General features: G+C 44.7%; 1 protein-coding gene across 7 annotated transcripts in view; it reads left to right on the forward strand.

Annotated features, from left to right (window-relative positions):
• Positions 1-102: 102 nt before the first annotated feature.
• The window catches only part of NAA60 (N-alpha-acetyltransferase 60, NatF catalytic subunit), a 50,350-nt gene continuing 28,514 nt past the window's right edge, over positions 103-21,938 (forward strand). For 4 of the 7 annotated variants that reach the window (XM_032603861.1, XM_032603863.1, XM_032603864.1 and 1 more), the window contains exon 1: positions 16,122-16,286. The gene's annotated coding sequence lies outside the window, so the exon portion shown is untranslated. Of the gene's footprint in view, positions 313-16,117; positions 16,287-21,938 lie in introns of those variants that run through there. The other 3 variants (XM_032603866.1, XM_032603862.1, XM_032603867.1) reach the window with 3 other exon arrangements.

Genomic DNA, 21,938 nt, shown 5'->3' on the forward strand with positions numbered 1-21,938 from the left:
CTTTTAAGTGTTGACCAATCGGGCGCCTTAACGGAGAACCTACCTCCCCCGGCTCACCCGGCATTCTGGGAGATGTAGTTTTCCCTCAGTTTTTCCAAGCATTTCCGGTTCCGCTGTCTGGGTCTTCCCCGTGAGCTTCGTGCCCACAGACCTGGTGAAGTGGAGCGTTAGGGAAACCACGGAGGGACGTAATGTTTCAGGGAAGAAGGAAAGCAAGTAGACGGAGAGAATCCGGAACCTGAAGATTATCGGTACTGAAATGTGGGTTCGGCCAGCAGTACCCTGTGGGTCCAAAACTTTGGTCCGGCCGAGGTGAGATGCCTGAGTGGCCAGGAATGCGGGTCCTAGTCTTAGCCTGAGTAGTCCGCTGTGTCTTGGTTGGGCTGCGGGGCCATGGAATGTAAAGGGGTGTCTTCTGGGTGGACAAAGTTCAGGTCGGCGCAGGCCGGTTGCTCGTCTCCAACGCAGTGTATTCTAGGGGCATTGTGACCGGCGACTGCAGCCCAACCTATCCATATCAGGCTTGGAGCCACAGCGGACTTCAAGCGGTAGTAGAGCCATCGGATTGCTTCGCGGGACGTTGTAGGCCTCTTAATACCTCCCATTCGACCTGCCCCATTGCCACATATTTTCCACTTTACTGGTATTGGGTGCCGTGATGTAGGGATTTGGAATTAGAAAATTGAGCTGCTTCCGCAGCTTTGCCACTAATTGCTTGTGTCATTTTGGCCTATATACAACTTTAATTTCCTCAGCTGCAAAGAGCTCAGAAGCCTCTCCTCAGAGGGTAGTTTCAAAGAAATTGTCAGTTTACAAAGGTGTCTGAAAAAACAAGGGTGATATTTACCTTAATAGAAAATTCTGAATACGTCTCAATATATTTTCTTATTCTTGCGCCAGGCATGTTCCTGTACCTAAAAGGTCACTCAAGGAGTGGTTGCATATTAATTGAAACAATATTATCAGAGTTGACAAAATAAGTAACGGGATTTGGTGGAATATCAGATAGGATAGTTTCAGCTGCAAGTAACAGAAAACCCAACAAAATGTTCAAAGTTAGGGCAGTTATAGGTTGATTAATTCAATGGCGTAATGACACCATCATGGTCCCAATACTTCCATATTTCTCCTCTGCCATCCTTAGCATGTTGGGGAAGATGGCAATGGAATCCACGTAATACATGCAGGCAAGCATTGTGTCATGTACCAAACCTAAACCAATCATTATCAAGGGTAAAAAGACTAGCTACTGTATTGGTTTTCACCCATAATGGTTCACCTCCAGGGGACCCAGTCTCTCCTGACCATCTGCCTGCACAAAATCAGGGCTCTGTTGGAAAATAAAAAGAAGGACGAAGAATAGACAGGTTAACTAACAGTATCTGCCACAAGTGACATCTTGACAGGTAGAGCTAGGCCTTGTGGGGATGGGTCACAAAAGAGGTATCTGGGGGTCCCAGGAGGAAGGAAAAAGGTGCTGAAAGGACAGGTGGAAGAATGATAAAGACAAACTTTCCTACAGGCTAGACCAACCCAAAGTGTAAATGTTGAAGAAGAGCTAATGGCCTGGTACATGTTCACCATGTAATCACAGTGCTGTTCAAGTAGACCTCTTTCCCCTCTTCCTTTGTACTTAATTTTATGGTATTCTTACGTCAGAGATATCTCATTTGGGGCTCAGATCCTCCTGATTTTGATCTATGGCCCTTTCACCAAGAACAAGTGGCTCTAATGGCCCTTTACTTTGAATCCTGTTCTCATTATTACAAAGAGATAAACCCAGTTTCCAATGACTAGAAGTTAAGCCTGTGGTATTAACTCACTAGGTAACCGGAGAGTTATCTTTGAAACAGGAGAGGAAACAAAATCTTCCCTAGGCCTTCTGACTACCAAAACTAAACAAGTAGATCCAGAAAGAAGAAGCTTCGGGCTTCCCTGGTGGCACAGTGGTTGAGAATCTGCCTGCTAATGCAGGGGACACAGGTTCGAGCCCTGGTCTGGGAGGATCCCACATGCCGCGGAGCAACTAGGCCCGTGAGCCACAACTACTGAGCCTGCGTCTCTGGAGCCTGTGCTCTGCAACAAGAGAGGCCGCGATAGTGAGAGGCCTGCGCAACGCGATGAAGAGTGGCCCCCGCTTGCCACAACTAGAGAAAGCCCTCGCACAGAAACGAAGACCCAACACAGCAAAAATAAATAACTAAACTCCTACCCCCAACATCTAAAAAAAAAAAGAAGAAGAAGCTTGAAAGCTTGATCTTGCTTAAAGGAAAGAGATGAGATACAAAGTCTATGATAGATCAAGATTGAAAGAATAAGACTGAATTATATACCTAACTTGATTTTTTATTTATTTATTTTTCTAACTTGATTTTTTAAAAATCAGAGGTGCTTGACCATATATCCATTAGAAGTTCAAGTGACAGATTTTAATCATCCAAACTTAAAAATTCTTCTGCCACAACCCTTTGACAAGATTCTTCATTTCAGCCCCTAACATACCAATAATAATAATAATCTGTATGTATTAAAATTCTTTCCATAGCCAAATATCTGCTTTCTCTCTGAAGATCACATCATCTTTTTTAAAATTAACTTTTTATTATTACAAAACAGTATATGTACATTTTAGAAAGTTAGAAAATACAGATAAAAAAATACAAGATAAATGCACCACATTCTTATCACCCAGACGTTATCACTATTTATTGTTAAGTATATATTTTTTCCTTGGTAATTTTAAACATGACTTCCAGAATGAATTACTCACTACGTTTGGTGTTATTTTGGCCATGCTGCGCAGCTTGCGGGATCTTGGTTCCCAGACCAGGGGTCAGACCTGGTCCCCAGCAGTGAAAGTGCTGAGTCCTAACCACTGGGCTGCCAGGGAATTCCCAGGTTTGGTGTTTTTAACATTCCCAGATGGTACTGCTTTTTAGGGTTTATTACTTAAAAATAAGTATGTCTGTTGTTCTTATAGCAGGAGTCCCCAACCCCCAGGCCGTGGACTGGTACCGGTCTGTGGCCTGTTAGGAACTGGGCCTCACAGCAGGAGGTGAGCAGGGCGTGAGCGAGCGAAGCTTCATCTGCCGCTCCACATTGCTCCCCATCGCTGGCATTATCGCCTGAACTATTCCCCAACACCGCCCCCCCAACCGCTGTTCATGGAAAAATTGTCTTCCATGAAACCGGTGTCTGAGCCCAGAAAGGTTGGGGACCACTGCTTAGAGCCTTTAGTGTATCCTTCATGAGATTTTACTACCAATGGGAAGTTGACAAGGTCTTCTTACAGTGCACCAAAGGAGTCTAGACAAGCAAGAATAATCTTTTTTCCCGACTTCAGCAAGAGGCTTTTCTCATAAGTATCCAAAATGCCTGACTGAGCAGTTAGAAAGCTGAGTTCACTAGTTTGTCTCTAATTGGGGAATGATGGCTGTAGGTCATGCCTGCAGGTTTTACTTTCACCAAGAATAAGAGGCTCTCATGATTTGAAGCTAGGATCACCTCTAGCTGGGCAGGAGTTCCTTCATCAGAAAGAAGTCAGGGCTCTAAAATGTACCCCCAGTATGTTAATCCCATTACCAGAAAGTGGCTTTGCTCCATATCAACTCTAGCAGGATTCTTTTTCAGTCACTGAGGCCAGAAACGCTTCCAAAGAAAAGTTCTAGATCTACTGATACTGATTAATTCTTGCAAATAGAAGCTGCAACCAGAGATTCCTGGAGGGTAATGAGATCTACAGAGAATGCAGGTTAAACACAGTGAGGACGGAGAAGAAACCATGGGTTGGATAGTAGGTTAGAGGACTATGTGCTCAGATAATTCATTTTCCCCGAAAAGGCCTATCAGATTGAGAATTCTGAGATCAGACTTGTCTGAGACATTTGGCCTGGGAGTTACAGAGATGGCGTGGCCAGGAGCAAAGTGATGGCCTACCTCTTTCTCCCCTGCAGCATAAGAATGGCTGTACCTGGAGGGACGGGGGACTGAGCCAGCCGGAGTGCAGAGAAGAGTTCCAGGGAGTGAGTCAAAGCCTGCTGTGTCCTACGCAAAAACTAAAAGAATACAGCAACACTAAACCTGCCCTAAAAGAAATAATTGAAAAGTCTTCCTTAAATAGAAAAGAGGCAAGGATCTATAGGAATGGGAAAATCACAATAGGAAAGGCAAATGTATAAAAGGACTGAAGATCACTTAAACAATCCAGTACATAGATTTAAAAAACAATCAAAAAAGTTTTGTAAAAGTGATTATAACTACAATTAACAGCAAAAGGATAAACAAGATGTAAAAGCCTACTCTGCCTTGCTGTGGATGATGCCCTCATAGTCAGAGGGAACCTACTGAAATGAAACCCATCTTGCTACTCAACATTTAAAAAATTATTAATACTGAATGATAGAGGGGGTTTAGTGAGACAAAAGCTTTTACTTTGCTGGTTGGTGGGTAAGCAAGTATACTCTTGTAAAGTAATTTGCCCCTATTGTATGCATTGTGCGGTTGAAAACTATTCATACCATTTGACTCTGTAAATTTGATTCTAAAAACCTATGTTTTAACTGAGCATCTGATTTCATTAACTATACTAAGAAATTCAAAATAACGTTGGCTTAAACAAATAGAAATATATTTTTCTCCCACATACAAGCCAAGCTGGTCTGATAACTAGGCTCTGGAAAGTTGCTGGGGACCCAGGCTTCTTCTGCTTTGTGCTCCACTATCTTAGAGTGCTTCGTATCCTAAGCATGACTGTCACCCAGTATGGCCCAGTACCACACCTGCAGCCAACAGGAAGGAGAAAGGGAGGGCATGTCCCTTTCTTTTCAGGGTGGAACTTGGGAGGTTGCACCTCTCACTTCTGTTCACATTCCATTAGCTAGATCATAGTCATGTGGTCACATAACCACACCTAGCTCAAGGGAGGCTAGGAAGCATAGTATCACTCTGGTAGCCCACACCCAGCTAAAAAGCACAAGTTCTGTTACAATGAGAAAGAAGGAGGAGGTAGACACTGGGGACAGCTGGCAATAATTGCCATGTTATCCTAAGGAAATATGTTGAATATGGAAAAAGATGAATGGAAATGGATGGGAAAACATGAAGTTCATTGCAGAATTATTTACAGTAGAGAAAAATTGGAGAAAAATGACCTAATTTCTAAGTATTTTTCCTCTCAGGAGGAAAGATTGCAGCCAATTAAGATTATATATATAAGGAGTTTTTGATAACATGGGGAAATGCTTCCAATATGTTTTTTTTTTCTTTATAAATTTATTTATTTATCTTTGGCTGCTTTGGTTATTTGTTGCTGAGCACGGCTTTCTCTAGTTGTGGCGAGTGGGGGCTACTCTTTGTTGCGGTGCGTGGGCTTCTCATTGTGGTGGCTTCTCTTGTTGCAGACCACGGGCTCTAGGTGCCCGGGCTTCAGTAGTTGTGGCTCGTGGGCTCTAGAGCACAGGCTCAGTAGTTGTGGCGCACAGGCTTAGTTGCTCCGTGGCATGTGGGATCTTCCCAGACCAGGGCTCGAACCCGTGTACCCTGCATTGGCAGACAGATTCTTTTTTTTTTTTGCAGTACGCGGGCCTCTCACTGCTGTGGCCTCTCCCGTTAAGCAGCACAGGCTCCGAACGCGCAGGCTCAGCAGCCATGGCTCACGGGCCCAGCTGCTCCGCAGCATGGGGGATCTCCCTGGACCGGGGCACGAACCCGTGTCTCCTGCATCGGCAGGCGGACTCTCAACCACTGCGCCACCAGGGAAGCCCGGCAGACGGATTCTTGACTGCACTACCAGGGAAGACCCCAATATTAGTTTTTAAATGGGATACCAAGTTGTACATAAAGTGCCATCATAATTATTGAAAATAGACTGAAAAGAGCAATAATGAAACAGTAATGTTGAGTGATTATCTTTGGATGATGAGCAAAGGGTAATTTTTTCTTTTTTATACTTTTTTCTATATTTTTCTTATTTGTTACAGTGAGTATTTATTTCTTCCATAATTAGCAGATTATTTAAGTCAGGGCTCTGGAGTGAGATTGCCTGGGTTGAAATTGCTCCTAACAGTTTAACAGCTATAACATCTTGGGTTAATTATTTAACCTCTCTAAGCCTTAGTTTCCATATCTGCAAAATAGGAGTAATGATTGTAACTGCCTCAGGTGATAATTGGGAAGATTAAATGAAAATAGGTTGCATAACACTTGCCATAAAAGAACTGCTTTTCAAAAAGTATAAGCTTTATAATTGAAAAGGTTTCTAAATAAAACTGTTGTGTATTGGCACTTTAGCAATCAGATACATCAATGTAATCCACAGATAGCTTCCTGTAATGAGGCGTTTCCCAAGAACTTGAAAGAGGGGAATAAGGCTGAATTTTGAGAATTAAACAGGGAAAATGAAGATAAAATCATGTTTCTGCAGAAATAAGAAGTAACCTTGGGACATCCCTGGTGGTCCAGTGGTTAAGACTCTGCGATCCCAATGCAGGGGGCCCCAGTTTTATCCCTGGTCGGAGAATTAAGATACCACATCCTGCAACTAAGCCTGCGTGCCGCAACTACAGAAACCCGTGCGCTGCAACTAGAGAAGCCTGTATGCTGCAACGAAGAGCCTGTGCAGCCAAAATAAATAAATAAAAAATAACCTTAAGGAAAGCCTGGGAAGTTAAGGCGTGATTTATGGATCTGAAAAGTAATGTGTTTACAGAGCGGCCTAGTCTGAATGGAGCCAAGAGAAAGAAGAGTCAACAAGAGTCTGGCAGCCCTCCTGGCACTGCTCAGACACAAGGAACATGGACTTGTGGGGCAAGCATTCCTGACCTTTGAGAAGGGCCTCAGTAAAAGATCTCCCTTAAGGCTCTCTTTTCTTTCCTCTTTGTATGCTGCTCACCAAGAACTTTCTGGTTAGCAGTCTAGTTTCCCAGGAACACTAAGAGAGGAGGAGGTGTCTGGAGCAGGGTTAAGAGCATTCCAGTGACTCTTGACTATAAACAAGTAAACCAGAATTTGGTTTAAGCCTCAGTCTTTTGTGAGTCTGACTGGTAAGCCCAGTCTCAGGGTACGCTGACAATAAAAATGGAGAATCAGACCTTCCCAATATACTGGCCTGACCCTCTGAGTCCAGGCTAAGTGGCCACCTCTGTCTTGGTTTTAATTGCAGCAATCAGTATCATTGTTGGTGATTCAGCTTATACACTTGCATCATTTTACACCCAAAGGGAATTTTTTTGGAAGCAAAATTTTTATTTTGCCTTGTAAAACTATTTTATTTTTTACTTTTATTTTTTGAAATTAGTTTGTATTGGGGTATAGTTGGTTTACAATGTTGTGTTAGATTCTGCTGTACAGCAAAATGAATCAGTTATACATATATCTGCTCTTTTTTAGATTCTGTTCCTAATATAGGTCATTACAGAGTACTGAGTAGACTTCCCTATGCTATACAGTAGGTTCTTATTAGTTATCTATTTTATATATAGTAGTGTATATATGTCAATCCCAATCTCCCAATTTATCCCTCCCCCCGGAAGCAAAATATTTGGTTCCTAGTTGTACTGGCTTTGATTCATGCAAATTTTTTCATTGTTTATTTTACAATACGAATGTGTTATAGCCTTTGCTTCTTTACGCTTAAGTATATCTAGAGAGATTTTTTTTTATATTTGCCCATGTAAATCTACTTTGTGTATTTTTTTTCTTTCCCATTATGGTTTATTACAGACTATTGCATATATTTTCCTCTGGTATACAGTATAGGACCTTGTTGTTTATTTTATATATAGTAGTTTATATCTGCTAATCCCAAACTCCTAATTTATCCCTCCCCGACCCCTTTCCCCTTGGGTAATATATGCCCAGTAGTGGGATTGCTGGATCATATGGCAACTCTATTTTTAGTTTTTTAGTTTTTTGTTTTTTGTTTTTTTGGTACGCGGGCCTCTCACTGCTGTGGCTTCCCCCGCTGCGGAACACAGGCTCCGGATGCGCAGGCTCAGCGGCCATGGCTCACGGGCCTAGCTGCTGCGCGGCACATGGGATCGATCCTCCCGGACCAGGGCACAAACCCGCGTCCCCTGCATCGGCAGGCGGACTCCCAACCACTGCGCCACCAGGGAAGACCTATTTTTAGTTTTTTAAGGAACCTCTGTACTGTTTTCCATAGTGGCTGCACCAATTTACCTTCCCACCAGCAGTGTAGGAGCGTTCCCTTTTCTCCACACACTCTCCAGCATTTGTTATTTGTAGTTTTGAATGATGGCCATTCTGATTGGTGTGAGGTGGTACCTCATTGTAGTTTTGATCTGCATTTCTCTCTCTCTCTCTCTCTCTCCCTTTCTTTTTTTCGGCCGTGCTGCCCTTGTGGGATCTTAGTTCCCTGACCAGGGATTGAACCTGGGCCTCGCCAAGTCCTAACTACTGGACTGCCAGGGAATTCCCTTGCATTTCTCTAGTAATTAGTGATGTTGAGCATCTTTTCATGTGCCTGTTGGCCATCTGTATGTCTTCATTGGAGAAATGTCTATTTAGGTTTTCTGCGCAGTTTTTGATTGGGTTTTTGTTGTTGTTGTTATTGAGTTTGTATATTTCTATATTTTTTAAATTAAGCCCTTGTCAGTCACATCGTTTGCAGATATTTTCTCCCAGTTCGTAGATTGTCTTCTCATTTTGTTTGTGGATTCCATTTCTTCGCAAACGCTTGTAAATTTGATTAGATCCCATTTGTTTATTTTTGCTTTTATTACTACTGCCTTGGGAGACTGACCTAAGAAAACATTGCTATGATTTATGTCAGAGAATGTTTTGCCTATGTTCTTTTCTAGGAGTTTTATGGTGTCATGTCTTATATTTAAGTCTTTACACCATTTTGAGTTTATATTCGTGTATGGTGTGAGGGAGTGTTCTAACTTCATTGATTTACATGCGACTGTCCAGCTTTCCCAACACCACTTGCTTAAGAGACTGTCTTTTCTCCATTGTATATTCTTGCCTCCTTTGTTGAAGATTAATTGACTGTAGGTGTGTGGGTTTATTTCTGGGCTCTCTATTCGGTTCCATTGCTCCGTATGTCTGTTTTTGTGCCAATGCCACGCTGTTTTTGATTACTGTAGCTTTGTATTGTCTGAGGTCTGGGAAGGTTATGCCTCCAGCTTTGTTCTTTTCCCTCAGGATCCATTTGGCAATTCTGGGTCTTTTATGGTTCCATATAAATTTTAAGATTATTTTTTCTAGTTCTGTGAAAGATATCATGGGTAATTTGATAGAGATCGCATTAAATCTGTAGATTGCTTTGGGTAACGTGGCCATTTTAACAATATTAATTCTTCTAATCCAAGAGCATGGGATGTCTTTACACTTCTTTGAATAATCTTCAATTTCCTTTATCAGTGTTTTATACTTCTCAGCATATAAGTCTTTCACCTCCTTGGTCAGGTTTGTTCCTAAGTATTTTATTTTTTTATGCAGTTTCAAAAGGGGTTTTTTGTTTTTTTTTTACTTTCCCTTTTTTTATTTATTTATTTATTTATTTATTTATTTATTTATGGCTGTGTTGGGTCTTCGTTTCTGTGCGAGGGCTTTCTTAGTTGTGGCAAGCGGGGGCCACTCTTCATCGCGGCGCATGGGCCTCTCACTATTGCGGCCTCTCTTGTTGCGGAGCACAGGCTCCAGGCATGCAGGCTCAGTAATTGTGGCTCACGGGCCTAGTTGCTCCATGGCATGTGGGATCTTCCCAGACCAGGGCTCGAACCCATGTCCCCTGCATTGGCAGGCAGATTCTCAACCACTGCACCACCAGGGAAGCCCCTACTTTCCCTTTTTGATATTTCATTTTTAGTGTAAAGAAATGCAACAGATTTCTTATGATCCATGTAAATATTAATGAACCCATCAGAACCATGAGTCAGAACAATCCACTGCACCTCCAGCCTGTCTCCTGGAACCTTTCTCCTCTCCTGGGAGTGCTCCCAGGGAGGTCCAGAGTCCTCTCAGGCAAAGCAGATGCTAGTCAACAAGCTGACTGTCTACAGGGCTTGCCATGAAGTGGCTTGTTGATGATCTGTTTCTAGGATCCTGGAAAAATGTTTTTGGTGTCTTCCTGGAAAGACTGATTTTGGTAAGTCACCTGTCCCCCTGGGTGTCAGGAAGGTTGTGATCCAAGAGAACACATCACATCTTTAAATGAAGAACCGATTTGTTTGTTTCTTGACTTTCATCCTTCATGGTGCCCCTGGGGAGAGAAGTTTCATTCTGCATGCTATAAAGGCCTTGGGTGGGTGTTTCATTGTAAAATGGGACAACAATACTGACTTTTCAGAGTGATTGGGAGAGTAAATGAGGACATTGAGGAAGGACTGTAGGACTGTAACACAATGTGTAGCACATAGCAGACACTTAGAAACTACATGTTCACTCAGATTACATTCAAAAAGTTCCATTATTCTGTGTAAGTGCTTCTGTTGAAACCCTCATCAAACCGTCTTGTAATCACACATCTTCTCAAAGGCAGAGAACACATCTTAGTCACTACTGGTACCCACAGCTCCCAGCATAGTGCATGGCTATCCTTAATTGAAGGAAGAAGGGAGGACAAGCATCCAGTACCCAAGCTCGGTCCTCATCTCACTCACACTTGCTTTTTATTTATGAAAATATCATATTGTCCGTGTAAATAAGATCTCTGAGAGCATGCAGAGACGCTGGTAACAGTGGAGAACTCTGTAACTCAGAGTCAGAGGGAAGGAAACTTACTTTTCATCGTATATCCTTTTGTTCTGCTTTTAAAATTTTACCATGGGCATGCATACTTCTTTTTTTTTTAAATATTTATTTATTTATTTATTTTTTGGCTGCATTGGTTCTTCATTGCTGTGTGCAGGCTTTCTCTAGTTGCGGTGAGCAGGCTTCGCATTGTGGTGGCTTCTCTTGTTGTGGAGCACAGGCTCTAGGTGCGCAGGCTTCAGTAGTTGTGGCACGCAGGCTCAGTAGTTGTGGTACACGGGTTCAGTTGCTCCGTGGCATGTGGGATCTTCCCGGCCCAGGGCTTGAACCCGTGTCCCCTGCGTTGGCAGGCGGATTCCCAACCACTGTGCCACCAGGGAAGTCCAGGGCATGCATACGTCTAAAAAAATGTTTATGTCATAAAATCCCCCCAAGTTAAACCAAAACCCAAATATGTTGGATACATCTGTAAAAATCATATAAAGATGAAATGTAAATGGTTAATAAAAATAGAAAAAAGTGATCAAACTTACTAAGAAGTACACATTAAAATAATGAGATATTTTTCCCCCTTGTAGAGTGCAGAGAGGTAAGGAGGGACGATATCCCATATTGGTGAGGATGTATGAGACAGGAGGCAATGTGGCATTTGTTTTCAAATGAAAATGAAATGTTTTCAAATTGAAATCAATTAAAAATAACCAACATTCGGGACTTCCCTCGTGGTGCAGTGGGTAAGACTCTGCCCTCCCAATGCAGGCCTGGGTTCGATCCCTGGTCAGGGAACTAGATCCCACATGCATGCCACAACTAAGAGTTCACATGCTGCAACTAAGGAGCTGGCAAGCCACAACTAAGGAGCCGTGGAGCCACAACTAAGGAGCCTTCCTATCTCAACTAAGGAGTCCATGTGCTACAACTAAGGAGCCCACGTGCTACAACTAAGGAGCTGGCAAGCCGCAACTAAGGAGCCCTGGAGCTGCAACTAAGGAGCCCGCCTGCCTCAACTAAGACCCGGTGCAACCAAATAAATAAATATTTTTTAAAAAGAATATATATTATATATATATTTAAAAAATCAACTTTCTAGGAATTTTCGCTGAGGAAATAATCTGAAATATGTGCAGGTTTCTGTCCAAGGTTTTTAGTGGCAATACTGCTTACAACCTGAATGTCCGGGTGTTGGGAGGGAAACCTTATCCCCAGCCCCTGCTCTCCCCACCTCCCCAACCGCAGTCCATCTATGATAGAGCAGTGAGTAGGGCCCTGGGTGGCTGGGATCACCTAGGGTTGGCAGAAGACAGCAGTACCCGACCTTATTCCTCTATGCACCAGAGAGAGAGGAAAATTAATATGCTGAATCTCGCCTTAATTTCTGGAGAGATCTTGGCCTTGGAAGTTTGTGGAACAGCAGAGAAAGTTAATTCCTATTTGTTACAGTGAGCATGTACTACTTCCATAATTAGAGTAGTTCAGCCGGGGCTCTGGAACGGCAGAGCCTGCCCATGGAGATGGTAGCTTGTGGCTCTCCCTGACCCAGCAGAGCCTGATTACCTCCCTATCACCGAAGCTGGGAAAGGGCTCTGCAGCTGAGGAGGCAGGAATTGAGGGTTTCCCTTCAAGAGCTCCACAGAGAACTACTCTTCTTGGCAGCTTGGAGCGTGGCTCGAATGCAGAAGTAGAGACTGATGACGCCTCCCACTGGTAGTGCCTGTAGATATCTCTGTGCTTGACCCATGGCCAGAGGGTAAAAACAGTCATGAATAGGCAAGAGAAAAATAACAGTACACTTGAAGAGACTTGGCAGCCAGAGGGAGAAGGAGCTGGCAGAACCCTCAAAATAGGCAGCTCTTGAGGAAATAGAACTTATGAAAGAGACAGATGGCAGCTCTACCCAAATACGATGACTGGAGGAGATTGGATTATAGCAAAACTTTCTGGAACTGAAAAGCATGTTTTGTTTTGTTTTGTTTTTAAATTTACATTCAGTAGGGACTTCCCTGGCAGTCCAGTGGTTAAGATTCCACGTTTCCACTGCAGGGGGCACAGGTTCGAACCCTGGTTGGGGAACTAAGATCCCGAATGCCGCATGGTGTGGTGCGGTCTAATTAATTAATTAACATTCAGTAGGTAAATTGAAGGAGAGGATGGTCATCATAAAGCCAGTGGTCTTTTAGATCAAGTGGAAGAAATATCTCAAAACACACCAAAAATAGAGAAAAACCAGGAAGCAAAGAGTTGGAGGAGCAATCAGTATTGAGCTCAGTGCTGATTAGACTTTTCCTGAACCAATTCCTGTGGTCAGGAGATGCCCCTTCCCACTTGCTGGGTTATCTGAGCCAGTTGCTGAGCCAAGGGAGAATGGGTTGAACTTAACGGGTTAGACCAAAGTAGGGACCATTTTGGGGGTGGAGTCAATACCACCCACACAATGGGATAGAGTGGAATTTTTTTAAAGAGGACAACTACCTGGAATATCCCTTGTAGTAACACATGGTACCTGACTGAAACCATTGTCCTGAGGATAAATGAGATCCTGTGTAAGTTGCTTACACAGTGCCCAGCACATAGTAAACCCTGGGGGAATAGTTATTTTCTCATTTTTTTAGAAAGTGCTTTTGAAGTTTGAATGGATGTAGATGCCCTTCTCAGTTTTGACAATTCATCTTATTAGTGCTCTATGTAGAACCCTGGAAACAACAGAATGGTAACTCTGCTACACTTACAGAGTGCTTCATGCAAATTCTGATTCAGTCTTGTGAGGCTTGAGGTTCTGCATTTTAAACAAGCTCCCTGGTGATGCTCATGCTGCTGGACCACAAGACCACACTTTGAGTGACAAGGACCTGGGAAGGGTTTTGCCTTTCCTGTATGATTGAAGGGGCTTACCACTGCCCCCATGTTCCATGGATGGGAACATGACGGAAGGCGAGAGAAAGGATGATGAAAACAAGCAATTTTCTTTTTGTAAAACCTCATCCTTTTAATTTAAAATTTTCAAACCTTCTGAGTATTTGAAAGAATAATGCAGTACACACCTATGTACCTTTCACCTAGCTTCACCAATTATTAATATTTAATCAATTTCCTCTTAAGGGCATGCTTAAGAACTTAAGTTGTCCACATCACTTCCACTCTTGTCCATAGGTAAAAACTTTGGCATATAGCCTCACATTGCTGCAAGGGAGGGTAAGAAGTATAAGCTCAGCTTGACAGCTATTACCTGCTATAGGGGGTGCTGTTCTATTACTACAAGAGGATATGAGAAAGCAGTTGCTTTTTAAAAAGAAGGAAGATGGGACTTCCTGGTGGTCCAGTGGTAAAGGATCTGTCTTCCAATGCAGGGAACGCAGGTTCAATCCCTGATCGGGGAACTAAGATCCCACATGCTGCAGGGCAACTAAGCCTGCGCCACAACTACTGAGCTTGCAGGCCTCAACGAGAGAGCTCATGTGCCGAAAACTACAGAGCCCACATGCTCTGAAGCCCACACGCCACAACTAGAGAGAGGGAGAGAAGAAAAAAAAACCCGCATGCCATAACTCGAGAGAAGCCCGCCTGCCACAGTGAAGAGCCTGTGTGCCCGCAATGAAAGATCCCACATGCCGCAACTGAGACGCGACACAACCAAAAATAAGAAGGGAGAGGAGGAGGAGGAAGACAGTGGATACTAGGGGACAGTTAGCCACCTCTGACACACTGACTCGCTGGATCTCCCAACCAGTTCTCTTCAAAGTGGATTCTGGAAAGACTGAAGCTAAATTTGCAGCCCATCTCTACAAAGTATGTAGGACTTCAAAGTATGCATTTTATACCCGCCTCACTGTTGATTGTTCTATCTTCGTTTATATTAAAGCTTTTTTTTCAAGTTTGATTATAATAGTGACACACTAAATATAATTGTATAGAGTGCTTGAAATGCTCTGAGTGGACCCAAACACGTTTACCACAGCATCTTTGCTTACAATAGCATGTTTGCAGGACTTAAAACTGTAACTACCGAGTTGTAAATGATATTATGTTTTCATTTGCCTGTGATTTTTCAGCCTTTAAAAAAATAGGAACTTACAGACTTAAAACTGTAACTACCGAGTTGTAAATGATATGTTTTCATTTGCCTGTGATTTTTCAGCCTTTAAAAAAATAGGAACTTACAGAAACTGTTACAGAAAGGAAATACAAGTTGCTTTACACAAATCAAGATTCCATCAGTCACTAACATCATATTATGTAGACAGTAGAATATCCTGGTTGTTTTACATCCCCTTGTTCCACTACTCTTGATCTATTTATACCAATTGCCTTTAAAACTTCTAATCTCTTTAGGTATATTTTCTTTGTCAAAATGTTAAAGAATATGCATTCAACATTTATGAGATAGTGTGATTTTATTATTTTAAATATATATATATATTTATTATTTATTTGTTTTGACTGCGCCGGCTCTTCATTGGCGGACTTCTTAGTTGCCACATGCATGGGGGGAATCTAGTTTTCTGACCGGAGATCAAACCCAGGCCCCCTGCATTGGGAGCCCTGAGTCTTACCCACTGGACCACCAGGGAAGTCCTGATAGTGTGATTTTAGACTGTTTTAATCTGTGATAACGTTTATTCATTTGGATGTGAATTAAATCATTTTAGGGTTGATAATTTTAGCCTTCCGATTCCATCCTTTGCCCCTGTTACCACTGTAAGTTATTTGAAGGCAAAGAATAAATCTCTCCTTTAAAGTTAACATCAGAGTTTGCTCAACACGAGTCCCTTAGCAACAAAATTTGAGTTAGGTTTTGTGATGTAGTACCTCCTCTAACTTGAGGGCAACTGACCCCCGCCCATTTACACAGCGACAGCCTTAACTGCCTGTCTGCGGAAGCTGGACTCTGGCTGCCGGCCGACGTCCGGCGCTGGGCGCGGTGGCGCTGCTCTCCAGCCGCTGTCGGTCCTCCGATCACGCTTCCCTGGCTTGACAACCCTCCAGCCGCTGGAGATGGAAAAGCTCAAACCCTAAACCCAAACGAGGGGAGTTTTGGCCGGGAACTGGAGGGCTGTGAGCCTCCGGGTCTGCGCGGGGACGCTCAGCTGTGCCCGAAACACCCGAGCCGGCCGGCTACCAACCGGACCGCGCCCCCGGCGTCCGCACCCGCCAGGCTCGGGCAGTTCAAAGTTCGGCCGGGTCCGGAGGGATCTCGGACCCTCCGCTGGCTCTCAGAGCCTCGCCAGCCGCTAGCAGACGCGCCCCCTGGAGGCGCGCCCCCAGCCCCACCGCCAGCATCCCAGCCTCTACTGTGTTCGGCTTCGCGCCTGGCCTGCCAGCTCCTAAGATGGCGGCGGCGGCGTCGAGAGGTGGCGCCCCACGTGGGCTCCGGTGGCCAATGGGCTTTGGGCCTGCGCCGCCGGCCCGGAGCGGGAGGCGGAAGTGCTTCGGGCAGCAGCCTCCTTCCAGGCTGCGGCCCCTGCCGGTTACATAACTCGTTGCGGGCTGCGCGCGGCCCCACTTCCTGGCTCCCTGAGAACCGAGGATGCGCTGAGCCCCACAACGCCGTCCGCTGCCGCCGGCTCCCTCCCGAGGTGAGGTATCCCGGGCTCTGGCCTGCAGTGGGGCGCCGGACCCGGCCGGGGGCGGGGGGTCGTGAGAGGCAGGGAGCGCAGCTGGGGGGACGGCCGGGGTGCAGGGGGACTGAGGCGGCCCTGGCGGGGCGCGGAACTGCCCGTCCGTTCAAGGGAGGCCGGGGGCGCGGCCCACGCCAGTCGGAGCCCAGATCTTTCCGCGGTGTTTCGGGACGGCCTCAGAGCTCACGCTTCCCGGGGTGAGGAGGGAGCCGCGACCCCAGATTCCAGGGGTGCCGAGAGGCGTGATTCCGACCCTTTTGCCTGGGACGCCACCGTGCGAGGCCCCAGGACGAGTTGGTGGGGAAATTTGGAACCGCAGGGCAGCCTGCCCCTTACTACACCCTAGGTCTCACGGGAGGTGCAGGGCCTGTCCTCTTCACAGTTCAGCGATTCGCCGCTGCCTCGCCCGGCCCTACCTCTGCTTTAGTACTTGTTGCACGGATTGTAGTTATTTGCCGACTTGTTTGCCCTCCCGTGAACTGCTGAAAGCCTGGGACTCTTTCTTGGTCGTCTCCACATCTTACTCCTTCACCTGTACATTTTGGTTAAGATAACTGATTCCTTACGTTTTTGGTAGTTTACAGACTGGCCATGCAGACCCCTACACCACTTCTGACCTCTTCTGCCCTATCGGGCACTTCCCAAGGAATAGAGGGAATCTATAGCTTCTGTGGTTTGTGCCCCGGGAAGATTTTCAGGGAGGCTGAGCGCCTTCCCTAGACCTCTAACAGCAAAGATCTGTGTGCCCAGCGGGTGACGGAGCCCAGGGCCTGGAGATGAGGAAAGGAGTTACTCTGCAATAAACATGGACACTGCCTGCTTCATTGGTCTGTTTTCATTCTGCCAAATCCTTGAGCCATGCCATTTTCTTACTAATTTGTCCTGAAGGAAAAGGATAACAGCCCCACAGGGTAGTTCCCTGTGGTACCTGGAGTGGTTGTTAATCAGAGAGTCAGAACTGGAGAGAACATTGCTGGTTGCAGATATTTACCGGAGCATGGAAGGCAGAAAACTTCTAGTTAATGCTTAACTGACAACCGGGAAAGTCACTGTGACTCCAGGTCATCTATAGAAATACCACATTCCGTGTAGTACTTTGTGATGTGCAGATAAGTCATAGAAGTTCTTTGGCCAGTAGTACTGGATTGCGAGGTGGGGAGAAGGGGAGTCTTGAACAACATTGGATTAAAAGGGGCTGGAGCAAAACAAATACTCTCTTACAAGAATCCCTGAATTGAGTTAAGCTCAGTTAGAGAAGAAGGGATTCCAGACCAGAAGAAACTCAAGGGTGGCTGAAGTGTAAACGTTAGTCATTTAACAAATGGACAAAGTCAGTCATGGCTGTGCACATAGGTCTTCATCTCCCTTGTTCCAGGATTTTGTACGTCACAATTAAAGTGCAAACTGGCCCTTTGAGAAAGCAGTGTGCGTGAGCTCCTTCTCCTTTGGGCCACAGTTTGCTGGAGTTCCATCTCACTGGGCTTGCAGACATGCTGGGTTTCTATAAAGATGGTTAAAACCTGTAAGTAACAAAATCAAGGCATGGTGTCATGTTCACAAGCCAGAATAAAAAATACAGACACTTTTTTAAAAGGTCTGTGTGTGTCTTATTTTTAGCCTCTCCCGTTGTAACTTACAGTGACTTTATCACCATGTTTATTTTAACTGCACCCACTCTCAGACTTCAGATGTGACTTGTTGAGGTTGCCTGGCAACTTGGCCTCTGCCTGGGATGGAAGAAAATTCCTGGATGTTAGGAGATTGGAGAGGTAAAAGACACCCAGTAGAACTAAGAAGGTTGGTGCTGTCACTGCTCACCAGGTGCTCCGCCCCACAGACTGTCCCAGCCTCAGTGGACCTGCTAGCAGCAGTTTGTCTTCTGGCAGCCCGAGGTGTGTTTAGACCAGGTGGACACAGCATCCTTACCTGGCAGCAGCCACAGGGAACACAGTGTAGAGAAGAATCCTCAGAGCTCTGAGTGCGGTGCAGTGCATATCTTTGCTCTGCTAAAATGGCCCAGAGGTCTGTCCTTGTTGGTGACAGCTCTCCTACCTGAGTAGAAGGCTGGCTGCTTGTCAGGCCATGTCTTCTCTTAAATGGTGGCTCCTGCATCTCTACATCTTACTGCCAACACCTCCTTCCCTGACAACTCTTTCTGGAAGGAATCCACAAAGTCCTCATGGCTTTTCCACCTCAGTTCTTCGTTTGCAGAAAGCTAGATTGGGATATAGACTCTGTGTCGAAGCTGGTCCTGCTTCTGTCCTTGTGCAATGCTTTCAAGTAAAATGCTGATTTGTGAAATGATGCTGGAACTCCTGGGTCTCATTCTGGCTAAGTCCAAATGTTGAATTTCATTCAATGAATATTTCTAAGTGTCTTTGATAACTCCAGGATCAGGCCTCCTTCCCTAAATATCATTCTTTTTAGGGTGACCTCTGATAGAGGCTGGCTGACAGGCTAGGTCAGGGTTATCTGAAGCCCAGATATCTTACACTGCTGATTAAAGAGAGGCCTATGTGTTTGAAAACCCAGTGAGCACATACATAGTAGGGTTGACGTTCCACTCTGAACCTGAAGGTGTTTGCTCAGTGCTTGTGGAGTGATGGGAAGGGGATCTGAACAGGGAGCCAGGGCTTTCTGCAGGAAGTAGTTTGGGGTCTACATCAACAGTGAAACCAGTGCTCCATTGAGTGCCCCACTGCAGGGGCTGGCAGACACGTGACAGTCACCCCAAGGTGCCCACAACACTGAGCCTGGATGGTCAGGTGGAGGGGGAGTAACCACACATGAGGGCCAGTCCCTAGTCCCTTCCTGTGGGCATCTCAGACTCCCCATCTCCTCACCTGAGGCCCACTTCCTGCTCAGGCAGGGCCTACATGGCAGGGATGGGTCCAACACTCTGAATATTGAGAACCACCTGTGAGTGTGACAATGTAGAGACTTTAAAATGTCTCTTGCAATTCATAGACTCTTAGTGCCAACGTTTAAGCCCCATACCCTTGGAATAGCACGGCATTTGTTCACTGGTACCAGAAGTAAACATTCTAAACGTTCTAATAAGATGCACAATTGTAAAGAAGCAAAGAGGAGCTGATTGTGGAAAGGGACACAGAACTAATGTTTGTTCCCTTTGCTTCCACAGGAAGACCAAGGAAAAGTATTTTGTCATCTTTAACAGACTACATTAAAAAAAGAAATTCTTCCCAGTTCTATTTCTTATTGTTATTAGAAAGCAAATTGTGTTCCTCTTTTTTGTTTCCTGCATTCCTGAAATAGGGCAGCAAAGTATTTGGGCAGCAAAGTAATGAAATTTGAGCCCATCTTTAAAATAACTGAGAAGAAAGCAATTTCATTTGATAAAATAGTTTTTGGGTAATTGTCCCTTAGCTACTGAAAATGATTTTTATCTGGAAAATGTTAATACAACAATATTTCCATGGTTTCTGTAGCATTCAGCAGCTGTTTGCTACTTTTTAAAAAAAATTTTTATTTTTAGAAGATGACTCCTGACTAGTTGTAAGCTATTCAGAAGGTCTTGCTGGTCAGATATTTGCTGCTCTTTCTACTCTTACTGTCAAATTACAGTATTGCTTCTCCTCTGGCCTCCCATTTTTTACTTTTTTGTTGAAATATACACACTGCTTGACCAGCAGTCATGGCATGAGCGTACCAGTGCAACCGCCACCTCAGAAGACCCCTTGGGCCTCTTACCAGGCAAGCCTTCTCCTATTTAAAAAGTTTATTTTCTTGTAGGAAACACAAGAAACTATTAACCGTCATTTTATTGGGACTGGGGTGAGGAGGGGATTTCAAGTTTTTGCTACACTTTGTGTATGGATTCCTATTTTACCATGAACATGTGTTCATAGTAAAACATAGTTTTAAACAGCATTTAACAAAAGGAGAATGTTCTGTTTAAACCTTTCTTTTTTAAATGGCTGTCCTGAAACCTATGAATAGTTTTAAAAATTGATTTTTGTATGGCCACTAAATTTCCTTTTTAATAGTTGCACAGGAACTCTTTAAAATATTTTCACAAGTCTATTCGGCATCCTTATCCACAACTACCTCCTCTTTGCTTCATTACAAATGTGGGTCTGTGTTTAGAATGTTTATTTCTGGCATCAGTGCATAAATGCCATGCTGTTCCAAGGGTATGTGGCTTAAATGTTGGCACTAAGAGGGTCTATTTGGGGGCAAAATGGGTAACCATTCTACTTATATTTTGAAGAGACATTGTAAAATTCCCAAGTTGTTACTAATTAAAACAGATTATTTTAATATAAAAGATGTGTTCATAATTTTCACATACCACCTGGAAGTCTTATTTTTTTCTGTTAATAAAAACAACCCAAGCTCATTGTTTTTTAAAAAAAAAGCTCAGATGATACAGAAGCGAGTGATGTGGACACCAACGTCTGCCTTAATTCCAGAGGCAAATGCTGACAGGAGGTTGAATTACTTTTAAAAATAATTTTTGTTATAAAAGTTAACCTCGTGATCAAGTGTTAATTTATACCGAATTTGACCCACTTTCACATTTAATATCTTTTGGCTTCTGAAGGATCTTAAATGCAAACCCAGAGAAGTAGAGATTAAAATCAAACATCAAACAAAAAAACCCAGCAGAGTGAGATGGGAAAGTGCAGAAAGGCCAGTGGTGGGGCTGGTTTGCTGAAGGGGCAGCGGTAAGGAGCAGGCAGGGTTTCTGAAGCCCGATGCCCCCTTTGCTGTGCTTTTCTCCTTCAAACTGAGCAGCCAGCGGTCCATTTCACCCACTGCCCCAGACAGTGCTGAGGGCACCTGCAGCCGCCTGAGTTTTCTGTGGAAGAACTCACTCTCAGTTGGGTTAGAGCCCTCAAGAGGGTCCAGTCTTGGGTGTCAGTCAAGGACGTGTATTTAATTTTTGGCTGCACCCTGTGGCATGTGGAACTTCTGCGACCAGGGATCGAACCCGTGCCCCCTGAAGTGGAAGTGCAGAGTTTTAACCTGTGGACCGCCAGGGAAGTCCAAGGATGTGTATTTAATACATACATTTTACTACTATTAAATGCATACACTTACCACCATCAGCCCCAACCTAATATTTACAGGTGGTTTTTTTGTTGTTTGTTTTGTTTTTAAATCCAACTGGTTGACCCACTCCCTCAATCTGAACTGGGAATCAGCATTCTTGGCAGCCCTGTCCCAGCTTGACCAAGATCCCCAATTGAAAAGCCACAGGGCAGCGGCACCTCTTGCCCAGCCGTCCTGGTGGCCCGTCCAGCCCAGGCCCAGCTGTCTCCGCTTCGTGCTCTGACCGAGTCCATGGGTGTGAACATGCGGTGGGCAGCAGAGGTGCACCTGCACTTCGTTTCCGTTCCAGGAAGAGGAGACGTGCCCAGAGCTTTCAGGAGAGGGGATCTCAGGGTTTGCTCTTGGCTCCACATCTCTGGCCCCCAGTTCAGTGGCCCTTTTTCTCCCAGGTCACATTCTTGTCTCTGTTTTCCCTCTTTGTCCTTGTCTGTCCCCAAACCCGGGCTGTAGTTCCCCAATTCTGACCAAGTGGGGCCACAAAAGACGAACAGTCCTTTGGCCGCCCGTCGACTGCTGGGATGCTGGTCCTTAGAA

The sequence above is a fragment of the Phocoena sinus genome, chromosome 15 (assembly GCF_008692025.1).
Source record: "Phocoena sinus isolate mPhoSin1 chromosome 15, mPhoSin1.pri, whole genome shotgun sequence".
Lineage (NCBI taxonomy): Eukaryota > Metazoa > Chordata > Mammalia > Artiodactyla > Phocoenidae > Phocoena > Phocoena sinus.